This window comes from Bos grunniens, chromosome 21, assembly GCF_055505025.1.
Source record: "Bos grunniens cultivar Pamir isolate PY7600 chromosome 21, Bosgru_T2T1.0, whole genome shotgun sequence".
Taxonomy (NCBI): domain Eukaryota; kingdom Metazoa; phylum Chordata; class Mammalia; order Artiodactyla; family Bovidae; genus Bos; species Bos grunniens.
This window is the reverse complement of record NC_141185.1, coordinates 55,268,320-55,281,509: the sequence shown is the minus strand read 5'-3', so window position 1 is coordinate 55,281,509 and position 13,190 is coordinate 55,268,320. Positions and strand designations below refer to the sequence as shown.

General features: G+C 46.4%; 1 protein-coding gene across 2 annotated transcripts in view; it reads right to left on the bottom strand.

Annotated features, from left to right (window-relative positions):
* Positions 1–13,190, bottom strand: part of SLCO3A1 (solute carrier organic anion transporter family member 3A1) — a 374,786-nt gene that overhangs the window by 279,272 nt on the left and 82,324 nt on the right. The window lies entirely within an intron of this gene.

Genomic DNA, 13,190 nt, shown 5'->3' with positions numbered 1-13,190 from the left:
ACAACCCACGAGGCAGGTGGGCAGCTGTGAATGTGCTTATGGTAATAATGCCTTGCCCAGAACGGGAGGCAGTGGGGAATCACATCCATTTGCATCACATGCTTAGAACCTTGGAGAGAGAAAGGGGGAAAAGCATGTTTCCTTGGAGAGAGATTAGGATGAGCTCAACTCCGAGCCCCCACCCTGTATCTCTCATACTTGAAATAAGAGGCAATGGTAATTGGTAAAGGTGGTAAGGTTTCTCAAATGCAGCAACTATCCTAAAATCTCTGGGATAAAATATTACCCACAGAAAGTCTGCCAAGTTTATTTATGTCCTCAGATGATTTTTTTTAATTGAAGTGTAGTTGATTCACAATATGTTAGTTTGAAATGCATAGCACAGTGATTCAGTTTTACATGTATGTGTATTTTTTCCAGATTCTTTTCCCTTAAAGGTTATTATAACATACTGGTATAGTTCCCTATGCTATACAGTAGGTCCTTGTTGGTTACCTACTTTATATAAAGTAAGTGCATCTATGCTCACTGAGGTTCTCCAATGCACGGTGGTAAAGAATCAGATGAGGGTTCGATCACTGGGTCAGGAAGATCCCCTGGAGTAGGAAATGGCAACTTCCTCCAGTATCATTGCTGGGGAAACCCCACGGACAGAGGGGCCTGGCAGGCTACAGCCCACAGGGTTGCAAAGTCAGACACTACTGAGCCCAAGCAGAGGGATATGTTCATTACAACCTAACTGATCTCCTCTCCCTTTTTCTCTTTGATAACTGTAAACTTGTTTTCTATGTCTGTGAGGCTCTGCTTTGTAAATAAGTTCATTTGCATCTTTTTAATTTGGAGAAGGGGATTCAGCATCTCAGATGAGTTTTTGGAGACCCCTAACAACTTTTTGCCTATTTATTTTCCTTTTAATTGCTCCAAAAGAATTTTCCTTAGTAAGAACACATGGAAAGTTTTGACTTTGAGAGTGCAGATTCCATTAATGATCCAAGTGCATTTTTAAAATGTTTTTGCTTTTAGAGCAAAAAAAGGAAAAGTTTTGATGTTTCCTATCTGTGCATCAAACTGGCACAGAAAATTTGCTGAATATTATCCAAAACACCCAGGGTTAGGCTGAAAGAAGGGATAGAAAATTTTCAGCCTCCAAAGAATTTAGTTTTGGGGGGTTGGAGGGAAAGGAACAGGAGGATGAGGGCTGAGAGGGTGTCTCCAGTACCACTGAGAACACATTCTGACTTTTCACCACAGTTGCCTAAGTGATGCTCGAAATGCTTCCTGTCGTAAGTATAGTGTCTCCCCAGGGAACAGAGCAAGTTGAGGACTGAGCGGTGAACCACATTCCAGCCCCCAAATGCCATCCGTCACACCATACAACCCATCACCTCGACTCTCTTGGTTTATCTCATCCCCCGTCTCCGGTCATCAGGGTCTGCTCAACATAAGGACTTTAAGGGGGGTTTTAACCTTTCCGGGGTCAAAAACCCCTTGGAGAATCCAGTGAGAGGCTCCATGCCAAGTGTACATGTATCTCCATACCACCTTAAAAGGTCGTGGTCAACTCCCCCTAAAGCACATCCAACAACCTTTAGCATCAAATAGCCCACTTAAGCAGCACTCAGTTTCTCTTGACATCCTCCAGGCAAATTCACCAAGCGCAATTCTCAAGACTACATGTAACTTTCTATCAGTGTCTAAAACAGATAATCAAAAAGGACCTACTATATAGCACAAGGAACTCTGCTCAATAGTCTATAATACCCTACAGGAGAAAAGCACTTGAAAAGAGAATGGATACATGTAAATGTACAACTGAATCGGTCTGCTGTGTACCTGAAACCAACACATTAGGTTTTCTTTTTATTGGGGTATAGTTGCTTTACAATGTTGTGTTAGGTTCTGCTGTACAATGAAGTGAATTGGCTAAATGTACACATATATTCCCTCCCTCTCGGACCTTCCTCCCACCGCCTTCTACCCATCTAGGTCACCACAGAGCACCGAGCTGAGCTCCCTATAACACAACACGGTTAATCAACTGCACTCCAATACAGAATAAAATTTTTTTAATTAAAAAGCAATTAAAAGTTCTTATGAGTGTCCTTGAGCCACCGAATGCTTTAGAATCTTCAGATTTTATCTGCCACGTGGGCAAAAACAAGCATGTGCCTACACACACACACACCCCACACACACACGGCTTGGCAAAAATAAATGGCAGAGCTGAACTGGGACTGGAATGTATTCATTTAGTTTATTCATTCCTGACACTATGAAGTCATTAGAGGAAGTAAGGGTAGCTTTGGCGAGCAGAGCCGTGCAAAGCAGCCAGGGTTGGTTATGTTTTTTCCATCCAATAAATAGTACCGCTGAATAAGTTTCATGGGCTCAACACTCTCCTGCCCACATAAGCAATTTGCTATTAAATACTTATTGTTCCTGCACAAAACCTGCCACCAGGTTATTTTTAAATACTTTTACTTTTTTTTTTTTTTTCCAGTGGAGGGGGGAGTGGGTAGGGATAAAGTGGAAGGGGCATACTTGCGGCCTCACGGTCTCTATCCTGCATCTTATCTTAAATGTCTATGAAATAAAGAAAAAGAGAACTAAACCAGAACCTTCAACCTAACCCTTTGATTGGATATACAGTTCATTAGTTCTTTAGAGTAAGAACATTATGAGCAGCCAGTGTTTTGATCACCAGCCAGCTGTCTCACATGAGGACTGAAACACCAACCCTGTGGGAAGGTGCTTAGTCAGACCTCAAGAGGACATCGGAGAAAGCAATGGCACCCTACTCCAGTACTCTTGCCTGGAAAATCCAATGGACGGAGGAGCCTGGTAGGCTGCAGTCCATGGGGTCACTAGTTGGACACGACTGAGTGACTTCACTTTCACTTTTCACTTTCATGCATTGGAGAAGGAAATGGCAACCCACTCCAGTGTTCTTGCCTGGAGAATCCCAGGGATGGGGGAGCCTGGTGGGCTTCCGTCTATGGGGCTGCACAGAGTTGGACACAATGGAAGTGACTTAGCAGCAAGAGGACATCAATCCAGTCCAACTCTGATCTGACATGACCAGCATTTAAGCTGCATTAGGCAGGATCCTCTGGAGGAAGAGATGGCAGCCCACTCCAGTGTTCTTGCCTGGAGAATCCCATGGGCAGAGGAGCCTGGTGGGCTACAGTCCATAGGGTCACAAAGAGTCTGACACAACTGAAGTGACTTAGCACAGGCAGGATCCTGGGGCTTCCCTGGTGGCTCAGTGGTAAAGGCCCTGCCTGCAATGCAGGAGACCCCAGTTCAATCTCTGGGTCGGGAAGATCCCCTGGAAAAGGGCAGAGCAACCCACTCCTATATTCTTGCCTAGAAAATCCCATGGACAGAGAAGCCTGGCTGGCTGCAGTCCACAGGGTCGCAAAGAGTTGGGCATGACTGAAGTGACTAAGCAGCAGCTCACGCGGGATCCTAGTCTACAGCATTTGACTGCAAATGCTGGGAGGGATAATTTATGTGCTCAAGGGAATTCTTGGAGAATGCCAGTTGGAATTCAAGCTTCAGGCATGGCGGGATCCAGGGAGCCCGTGTGCCCTCTCTTATTCCTAGTGGTCTACTTTCCTTTGAGATCAAGTTCAGCTCATGTGAAAACAAAGATGGACATTAGAATCTGTGGGCATACAGAGGTATTAGAGCTTTCAGTCCTGGAAGAGAAATAAGAGATCTCTCTCTACCCCCCACCCAGCCCTCCAGTCCATTTTTCAAACATCATGGTGGACCCTGGTTGTCTCACTCCTGGGGCCAATCATTGCAGACCAGAGTCTTTCTCTGTGTCATGTCTGGCCATGCCTGGACCATCTCTGCTCATCTCTGGCAGTCCATAAGAACCACCCAGAACGGGAGATCCAGTTTCCTAGTGAAAACAATGAGGTTCTAGACAGACCAAAACAACCAACCACAACACAGACTCTTCTGTGAAGCACTGTAACACCAAAGAATTCTCTAGCAATGAAGAACTCACATCCCACTGAAGAGGAAGGTCATTAACCTATAACCCCAAATCTAATAACAGCAAGTCACAACCCTCTACAGAAACCAAACCCTTCATGGTGCCTGCTCTCGCAGAAAGCTCCTGTAGCTGAAAGGAAAAAAGGAAGTCAAGCCAAGACTATCTGAGAAAGGGGAAGTAAAAGGTCAGAAGTAAACTAAAGAAAAGAAGATGCATGTTATGCAGGAAAATACAACACCTCCAAAACTTTCATTGAACCATAATATCTGTGTTACAGTCAAGAGGAAAAAGAGTGGAAAGGGGTCTGCTGTCACCCACCAAGCGCAGTAAGAGGCTTGTGGTAAAGAAGTAACGAACAGGAGACTCAGGTGCTTAAGGAAGGAAAATTCCCTTCCGTGCATCTTCACCGTCCCCAGGAATCTTCTCTAGGTCAGCCTGGGCCCTCTCTGTCTATCAAACACTATGATGCTGTGTTCCCAAACCCCTGAACACGGGACTTCCCTGGGGGTCCAGTGGTTAACACTCCGAGCTTCCACCCTAACACTCTGAACTTCCACGGGTTCAATCCCTTGTCGGGGAACTGAGATCCAGCATGCTGTATGGCTTGGCCGGAAAAAAAAAATTTGAAAAGAAAAAATTAAAATCCCTGAACAAAGATGCTTTCACACACAGAATCAACATCCACAAGCCCCAACCAGCCCTATATAGGATTGGTTTCCCAATGCTCCCTTCAGGGAACCTTCAAGAGGATTCTTCTTCCTCTACCTACAGTCCCTTCCAGGTGGCACTAGTGGTAAAGAACCCACCTGCCAATGCAGGAGATGTAAGAGATTCGGGTTTGATTCCTGGGTCGGGAAGATCCCCTGGAGGAGGGCATTGCAAGCCCCTCCAGTATTCTTGCCTGGGAAATTTCATGGACAGAAGAGCCTGGCGGGCCACAGTCTGGGGGTGGGTCACAAGAAGTCAGATATGAGTGACCACACACACGTGCATGCAGCAGATGTGGGAGGGGTCCTCAAGACAAGGGCACCAACACTCACTGTGGCCCAAAGTCTCCGTTCATGACTCCTTATGCCTCCTCACTTACCTTCTGGAAAAAGCCACAGCAAGGCCAAACAGCTAGTTTCCAGCTCCCAGTGAGTCTATCTGAACCAACCTGAGCTTCAGCAAATATGGATGAGGCTACAGTCACAGAAGTATCCATCACCCAAATGTCTACCCAACTCATTCCAGATTTTCTAGCAAAACACGGTACAGTCATCTAAAATGATGTTGACTGTTCATGAGACACAAAAAAAGTTTTTCATTGGCAGAAAGCAAGTTTACTTAGAGTATGGTCTTAACGAAGTAAAACTAAATACAAAGGGAAAAAAATGGCTGAGGATTCCCTGGTGGTTCAGTGGTTAAGACTATGCCTTCCAATGGAGGGGAGCCGAGTTCAATCCCTGGTCAGGGAACTGGATCCCACATGCCTCAACTAAGGCCTGGCACAGCCAAATAAATATTATAAAAGAAGAAAAATGGCTGGAAGAAAATACATCTAAACATTGACAATTTTCTATAGGGATCTGCTTAAAAATTATTTATATGTACTTATTCTATTTTGTTTTTCCCAATTTTACTAAGACAAGAAAACATTCTTTTAAAAGCTGAACAAATATTAAGAAGCAAATTAAGAAGCAATGTGCTGGAACCCAGAAAGCCATCAATATATCACATTAGGGCAATGGCCATACTCTGGGGTGCCTCTGACTTAATACAAACCAGATCGCCTGCTGCTTGGGGCAGCTGTAGCACTTTCTGCATTTTGAGATGAGCCACAGGAAGGGGTCTGCAGGCAAATAAGAGCCCTGTTGATTTAATTCAGGATGGAGGAGGTTGCTCATCTAAGATCTACTAGATGGATGATACCTGGACTGAAAATCAAGATCCAATCAATCACTCTTATCAAAAGACCTGTCCTTGTATTTAAATAAGTCAATTGCTTTTTCCTGCCTCCTGTTTCTACACCTGGAAATGGAGACAATACATCCACAAAGATGAAGAGGGCAGCGGTTATTGGCCTCCACCATGGCATGATACTTAATATCCAAGCAAAGCCTCGCTTGGTAGATTCCAAGCTCATTTTATTGATAAGGAAACAGGCTCAGGTTAACTGAAAATGTGTCCAAAATCCTGGTGGGCAGGTCAGTGGAGGAGCCAGGATTTGAATCTCAAGACCATCAGAGCCCAAACTCGGAGTCTTGCCCAAGGTCACCCAGGCAGGGAGCATGGCAGTGATCCCATGAATCCTAGGGCATAAATTATGAGCAGCTGAGAATGAATGAGAACTATCCACCAGCCCGGGGAATATGGAAGTGCCAGATAAGAGCCACACACACGTCTCCTAGCAAGTTGCTAAAACACACTAAAAATGGCATGTGACCAGTCACTGGGGAGAAGGAATGGATGGAATCCAGCCAAAACAAATTGACTGGTTTTACAGTGTCATTTATTTACAAAAATAGAAATTAACAAGGGGAGCTTCAATATCAGTGAAGCTGCAAGAATATAACGAGCTGTGCTTGCTCCCACAAGGGATGGCTTTTTAATTATTTTTTCAGATGAACTGCAATCACAGTGTATTTGATCCATACCCGACCCACACTCTTTGGAGAGTTAAAACACATTTTACCCAATGTCAAGTTAAAATAAAAACTCATCAGAGGCAAAATAACTCTGGACTCCCAGGGCTCGGAAGAGAAATTTAGTTCTCTTTGGTTGCTGCCTGATATTAGTGACCTTTGTGCTAAACAAACACTTGGCAGATGAAATCTGAGAATAATTCTCTTTGCATCATTAACTGGAACGTGGAGGGCTCCGGCGGGTTTCAACAGAAGTGGTAAACAAAGAAAATGTGACACATTGGTGTCTCATAGATGTGCCTCCCAACTGGAGGAACCGCTCCGTGTGTTCAGGTACCCTGCAAGGATGCCATTCTTGGGAATGAACAAGTCCTTCACAAAGAATCCGTTTCCTCCAGTCGACTCCCACTCTACGTATAGCCTTCTCTCTCTCTCTGCATCTTCCCGTGTGTGTGTGTGTGTGTATGTGAAACACACACGACTCAGAATGATCTGGTTTCATCTTAATCCCATTCTGCTATCTTTCCTTTTAGTAAAATTATTTATGCATTTCTTTTTGGCTGTGCTGGGTCTTCATTCCTCTGCACGGGCCTTCTCTAGTTGTGGCAAGCAGGGGCTACTCTCTGACCATGTAGGGGCTTCTCACTGCAGTGGCTTCTCTTGTGCTGGAGCATGGGCTCTCGGCATGCACACTTCCATATCTGCAGCACTCGGATGGGCTCAGTAATTATGGCTCTCAGGCTTTGTTGCTCTGAGGCATGTGGGATCTTCCCAGACTGGGGATCAAACCCCTGTGCCCTGCCCTGGCAGGCGGAGTCTTATCCACAGGACCACCAGGGGAGTCCCCATTCTGTGTTTTTAAAACATCATCATCCACATGTAATAAAATCGCACAGAACTGTACACAGGCACACATAGAAACACACAAATCTCTGTACATAATACTGAAAATCTGAATACACCCCACGGATTACACTCATGTTCACACCCCCGTTTTGATACTGTACTACAGTGATGCGAGATGGCATCACGGGGAGAAACTGGATGGGTGTACAGAGAACTTCCATGCATTTTGCAACAGCTTGTGATTCTGTAATTGTTGCAAAATAAAAAGTTTTTTAAAAAAACTACATTCTCAAATAATTCCTTGATTACTGGGAACCAAACAAACATGACAATGAAGTTCTTTATAGAGAAGTTAGGACGAAAGGGGCAGACGTCTTGTCCCCCTGGCTCCTGTTATGAGTTGAATCATGCCCCGCCCCCCCCATTCATAGGTTGAAGCCTTAACCCCCAATTACTCAGCACGTGACTCATTTGCAAATAGGGCCTTAAAGAGGGAGCTGAGGTTACATGAGATCATATGGGTGAATCCTACCTCAATCTGACTGGTGATCTTGGAAGGGGAGGAAATCAGGACACAGAGATACCAGACCTGTGAGCACACAGGAGGACAACCACGTGCAGACACAGGAGGAGAAGCCGGAATCTGCAAGCCAAGCGAGGTGGCCTCCGAGGGAGCTGGCGCCGACACCAGGGTCTTGGACTTGCAGCTTCCGTAACTGTGAGAAAATAAATCTTCCGCTGCTTACGCCAGGGGTCCCCAACCTCCAGGATCTAGTGCTGATGATCTGAGGTGGAACTAATGCAATCATAATATTTCTATTTCTTATTTATCATTATATTTATATTACTTAACTTACTTACATGTTTGTATTTCTCATCATTATATCTATATATTATTCTATCCTAAAGGAAATCAGTCCTGACTATTTATTGGAAGGACTGATGTTGAAGCTGAAACTCCAATACTTTGGCCACCTGATGCAATGAGCTGACTCACTGGAAAAGACCCTGATGTTGGGAAAGATTGAGGGCAGGAGGAGAAGGGGATGACACAGGATGAGATGGTTGGATGGCATCACTGACTCAATGGACATGAGTTTGAGTAAACTCCAGGAGTTGGTGATGGACAGGGAGGCCTGGCGTGCTGCAGTACATGGGGCTGCAAAGAGTTGGACATGACTGAGTGACTGAACTGATTATTCTATTAATATTTCTATTATTAAAGTACACAATCAATGTAAGGCATTTGAATCACTTTGAAACCACCCTCCCCCAACTGGGTTGGCAGAAAAATTGTCTTCCAGAAAACCAGTCCCTGGTGCTAAGAAAAAAGTTTGGGGACCACTGGTTTAAGCCACTCAGTCTGTGGTGTTACATAACACAGCCCTAGCAAAGCAATACAGCACCCAAAGCCTGCATGCCCCGTTCACCTGGTTCTGCCCCAGAGTAACAAGCCCTCCAGCCTTGGCATCATCCCTCATAAAGAGGGAAACAGTGGCTGAATGTAGGAGGAAACCGAATCAAGTAAGGAACAGAGGTCCTAGCACAGAAGACCCACGTTTCAGGTGCCCTTCCCTGCCCATGCGAGGCTGGCACTCAGCCAGCTGTGGGGCAACCAAACAGGGAAGAGGGATCCCCACTTCCCAAAGTGGACCCAAAGGGCAGACCAGAGCCAGCACACAGAATGTTGTAAGGAGACAGATTTCCAACACGACGTAAGGGCAATTTCCCCATGGTGATCGTGGTTCCGATGGAATGAACAGCCAAGTGAGAGTATGCTGTCCACAGTTCTGGAGAGAGGTGCGGGGAACACGGAATCCTCCAGCTCTAATCTGCACCCATCGATACTCAGAGCACCATGGAACGGGGCAAAAGTCCTTCCAGACCCCGGACGTGCACTGTTAGTCAGGACTCCTGTCTCTCTCCTCCCAACTCTGTATTCTGCTTTCTGGGCACCTCTGATTTTTCCCTAAGAGAGGCTTCAGGCTCTCTTAGGGAAATGCCCTCACATGCTCCTGACTCCCTGGAGCATCCCCCAGCCCTCTGTCCCCTGCCCCACCCACCTCAGCCCTGTCCCAGATATACCAAAACAAAGGCCACTCTCAGATCCTGTGCTCAGCCCCATTCATTATCTTAGGCAAGTTATTTAACCTTTCAGAATCACAGTTCACTTGTCTGCTTTGTTTTATAAGAGCAAAACTTAAAAAAAAAAAATGCATGTTCAACGATAGAGGGCATTTAATATTATGGTACAGATCCACAAGGGAATATGATGTATGCAGAAAGATCATCATTGAAGAAGATTGAATGACACAGGGAAATGTTCAAGAAATATTGAGAGAGAAATACAGTAGCAAAATATGTTTATGATAAAAACTTTTGTGTGGAGAAAAGCATAACAATGCAGAAAAGGAGGATTTATAAACATAAAGCTACGAGTAATTATTCTTAAATGATTCTTTTTCTATACTTTTCACAGTGAACATGTAATACTTTTCAACTAGAAATAAAGTTATTAAAAAAAACAAACAAACCTTACCACTCTCCTTTGGAGCCTTTTCCTTCCCAAAGGGAAAAAAAAAAACAAGGCACCAACCGATTGACATAGCAACCTAATGAAAGGAGCCGGTGAGTCCATTCCATTAGCCTACTTACTCTTGCCTACAATGCAACAGGCTGTGTCTGAACTCGGAGAAACAGAGTAGCTGAGAAAGCTGAGCTCGTGGAAGGTCAGAACATGCATGAGTAGTAGGAGTAGCTCCCAGAGGTCGGCTGGTGGACCCCACTCGCGCCCCCATCTCACACAGTCCCCCTGCCACTCTGCTCCATCAGTCCCTCTGGGTAGAAAGCGCCACGTGCCACCCCCGGGTGACCCTTCGGCTGGGCCGTGAGGCTTGGCTCCACACTGTGTGGTCCTGAGAAGTCTGCCAGCAGAGCGGTGTCCCCATTCATCAGGTTTTGTCCCCCGGTAAAGAGTTCCCCTGGCTCCCTCCCCAGGCTGGGCAGGAGCGGCCGCAGAATGGTGCCAGCCCTAGAAGCCCCTTGTGAATGACCATCAAGGAATCCGGGAGTTTGGCAGTAATTCAGCCTCAAGAGGCTGGAGCAAACAGTCACTTGGGTGGAAAATATCAGCTTGATTCGAGAGGGAAGGCTTCCCTTTCCCCTTGGCTGTAGGGGGTCTAGGTCATGGCTGTGGATGTGCTGACGGCACCCAGCTGGTGACTCACGATACAGGTGACCCATCGTGAGTCACCAATGCAGAAGCGTACTGATGCAGAAACACAGGATTTCATGTAACCAAAAAGCTAAGAGGAGTTATTCAAGGGGTAGGACTTGTCACCAGTGGCCTGTGGCTGGATCGACGCTGACACCCCTGGGGAAGCAGCAGCCGTGAACCGCCTGTGCTTCACACGTGCATGGTTTAAAACCCTTTCAATCCCAGTTCACACTCACATGTCAGGCCTGTGATCAGATGGCTGGCCGTGGGCCTCTCTCAATCAGGTCCGCAGGGGCAGAACCAAGGGGCAGAACCAAGGGGCACACAGGCTACTCCACCCTGACAGGTGACAGGCATCCATTGACACCTACCTCCCAGGGCTGGCCAGTCCCTTCAGACTGTCCTCCTGCAGGGAGTTAAGACGTCATAATTCATACCTATTCCATTCGGTCAGCTCCCCTAAATACTTCCCGAAGCCAAATTAAACGGCTTCAGAAACTAGCTCCCTCTTACAAGAGATAAACGCCAAAACAGTCCCATGGTCACAAACATGTTTTATGACTTGTACAGTAAACGATCGGATCAGTTATGCTCTGCATATGCATGGCCTTCTTAAATTGTTCCTGGAGAATTCCAACCATGCAGGGAACAAAAGGCCACCTACGGAGGCCAATCTGTGCAGAAGCTTGCTCTCTGTTGCTCAAAATACAGACCCAAGAAACCAGCTCAGAAGCACTCAGGAAGGCCTGCTCACAGCCCTGGACTGTCATGTCTTGGAATCTGGCCAGACGCCACCAAGCTGCCCACGCACCACGCAGACACACTCCCGACTCTGGGAATGCTAAACTCAGAGAGGAAAAGGAGGCCTAGCTAGAAATCTGGTTGAGACGTTCCTCTTACTAGAGAGTCACTGTAAATCCCAGAGAAAAAGTCTCAGAACGAGAGAAGGGCTGTGCCTGCTACAATAGCCCAAGCTTAGACCTCTCACAAAACCGAAAGGAGTCCATATCCTAAGCTTGACCTATGAACCAGGCCCCATTAGTGCTGGAAAATGCCTGACTCATCAGGGTAATGGGGAAGGCAATGGCACCCCACTCCAGTACTCTTGCCTGGAAAATCCCATGGACAGAGGAGCCTGGTGGGCTGCAGTCCATGGGGTCGCTAAGGGTCGGACATGACTGAGCGACTTCACTTTGACTTTTCACTTTCACGCATTGGAGAAGGAAATGGCAACCCACTTCAGTGTTCTTGCCTGGAGAATCCCAGGGATGGGGTCGCACAGAGTCAGACACGACTGAAGCGACTTAGCAGCAACAGCATCAGGGTAAACTTCCAAAAGAGGATGCTGAGCGTGCAAGCTCCAGGCGTGGGCTCCAAGCAGAGGTCATCCACCTCACCTGTGGCTTCAGGAGAGATGCCAGGGCGACATTTTTCTACTTGATTTCATCATGAGACACAAGAGCTCAGTGTTTCGCTACCCTTTTCCTTCCCTGGGCTCTGATTTATCTACTTGCTGTTACTGCTTCCAAAATCTCTCTATGCTGGGGTACCAGAGTGGTATCAGTCAAGTCAGAGTCCAGTGGCCCGGCTGGACCTGAGGAGACTGTTTTGGCTACAGGCTGTGGCCCATTCCCTGGCCTGCAGCTGACTCATATTGGAGGGGTTTTCACTGAAGCCTTAAAAGCATCAAAATGCAAATGATTTCCTTAGACCCCTCTCCCCACTGCGCCCACCTCCAGACACAATTACGGAAACCCCTAAGCACAAGGTGGAGGGACTAGCCATCAATCCTGTGTATTCCACAGGTAGGCTGTGACCAGGCCCACAAGCTCTCCACCCTTTTAGGGGGAGATGCATACTCTCCACCTTTCTACTCTAGAGCCTGTTCACAGAGGGTTAAGACATACGACGTATGCATTCAATAGAGTCATCTACCTCACAGGTAGAACATGAAGTCACTGAGGACAATCAGCATTCAGGGGGTAACTGCCTTGAACCCTCCTGTCTCAGACAGCCTGGGCAGTGTATGGGGGAAACTTGGCAGGTAGGAGGCTTTTTGACGAATTCTGTTCCAAGTTCTGGTTTAACCTAAACCTCCATATTGTAATTAACTTTATGCTCCAAGGCACACTGCTTTCGGGAGGCACAGAGCTTCTACAGGTGTTGGTAATTTATTTTACTTTCTTCCCAAAGCTTAAGCACTCAGTGACTGGGGTCAAATCATAGAAGCTAACAGATGGTGGGAGGCAAAATTAAAGGCAGTAAACAAGAAAACGGAGATGCTCGGCAGGCCGGCCCTTGCCCTACAAATGACCATGCAATAGTGCCCAGAAGCAGTGACTGAGAAGCCCATTTGCTGTAAGTGTAATTCAACCCCTGGATGTGTCTTAACCCCAACGCTGGCAGATGGTTTCCATCCTTCCAGTATAAAATAACAGAAGTCATTGTAGCACAAAACAAATTTTTTCAAAAGTTCACATGTACCTTATTTCGTCCC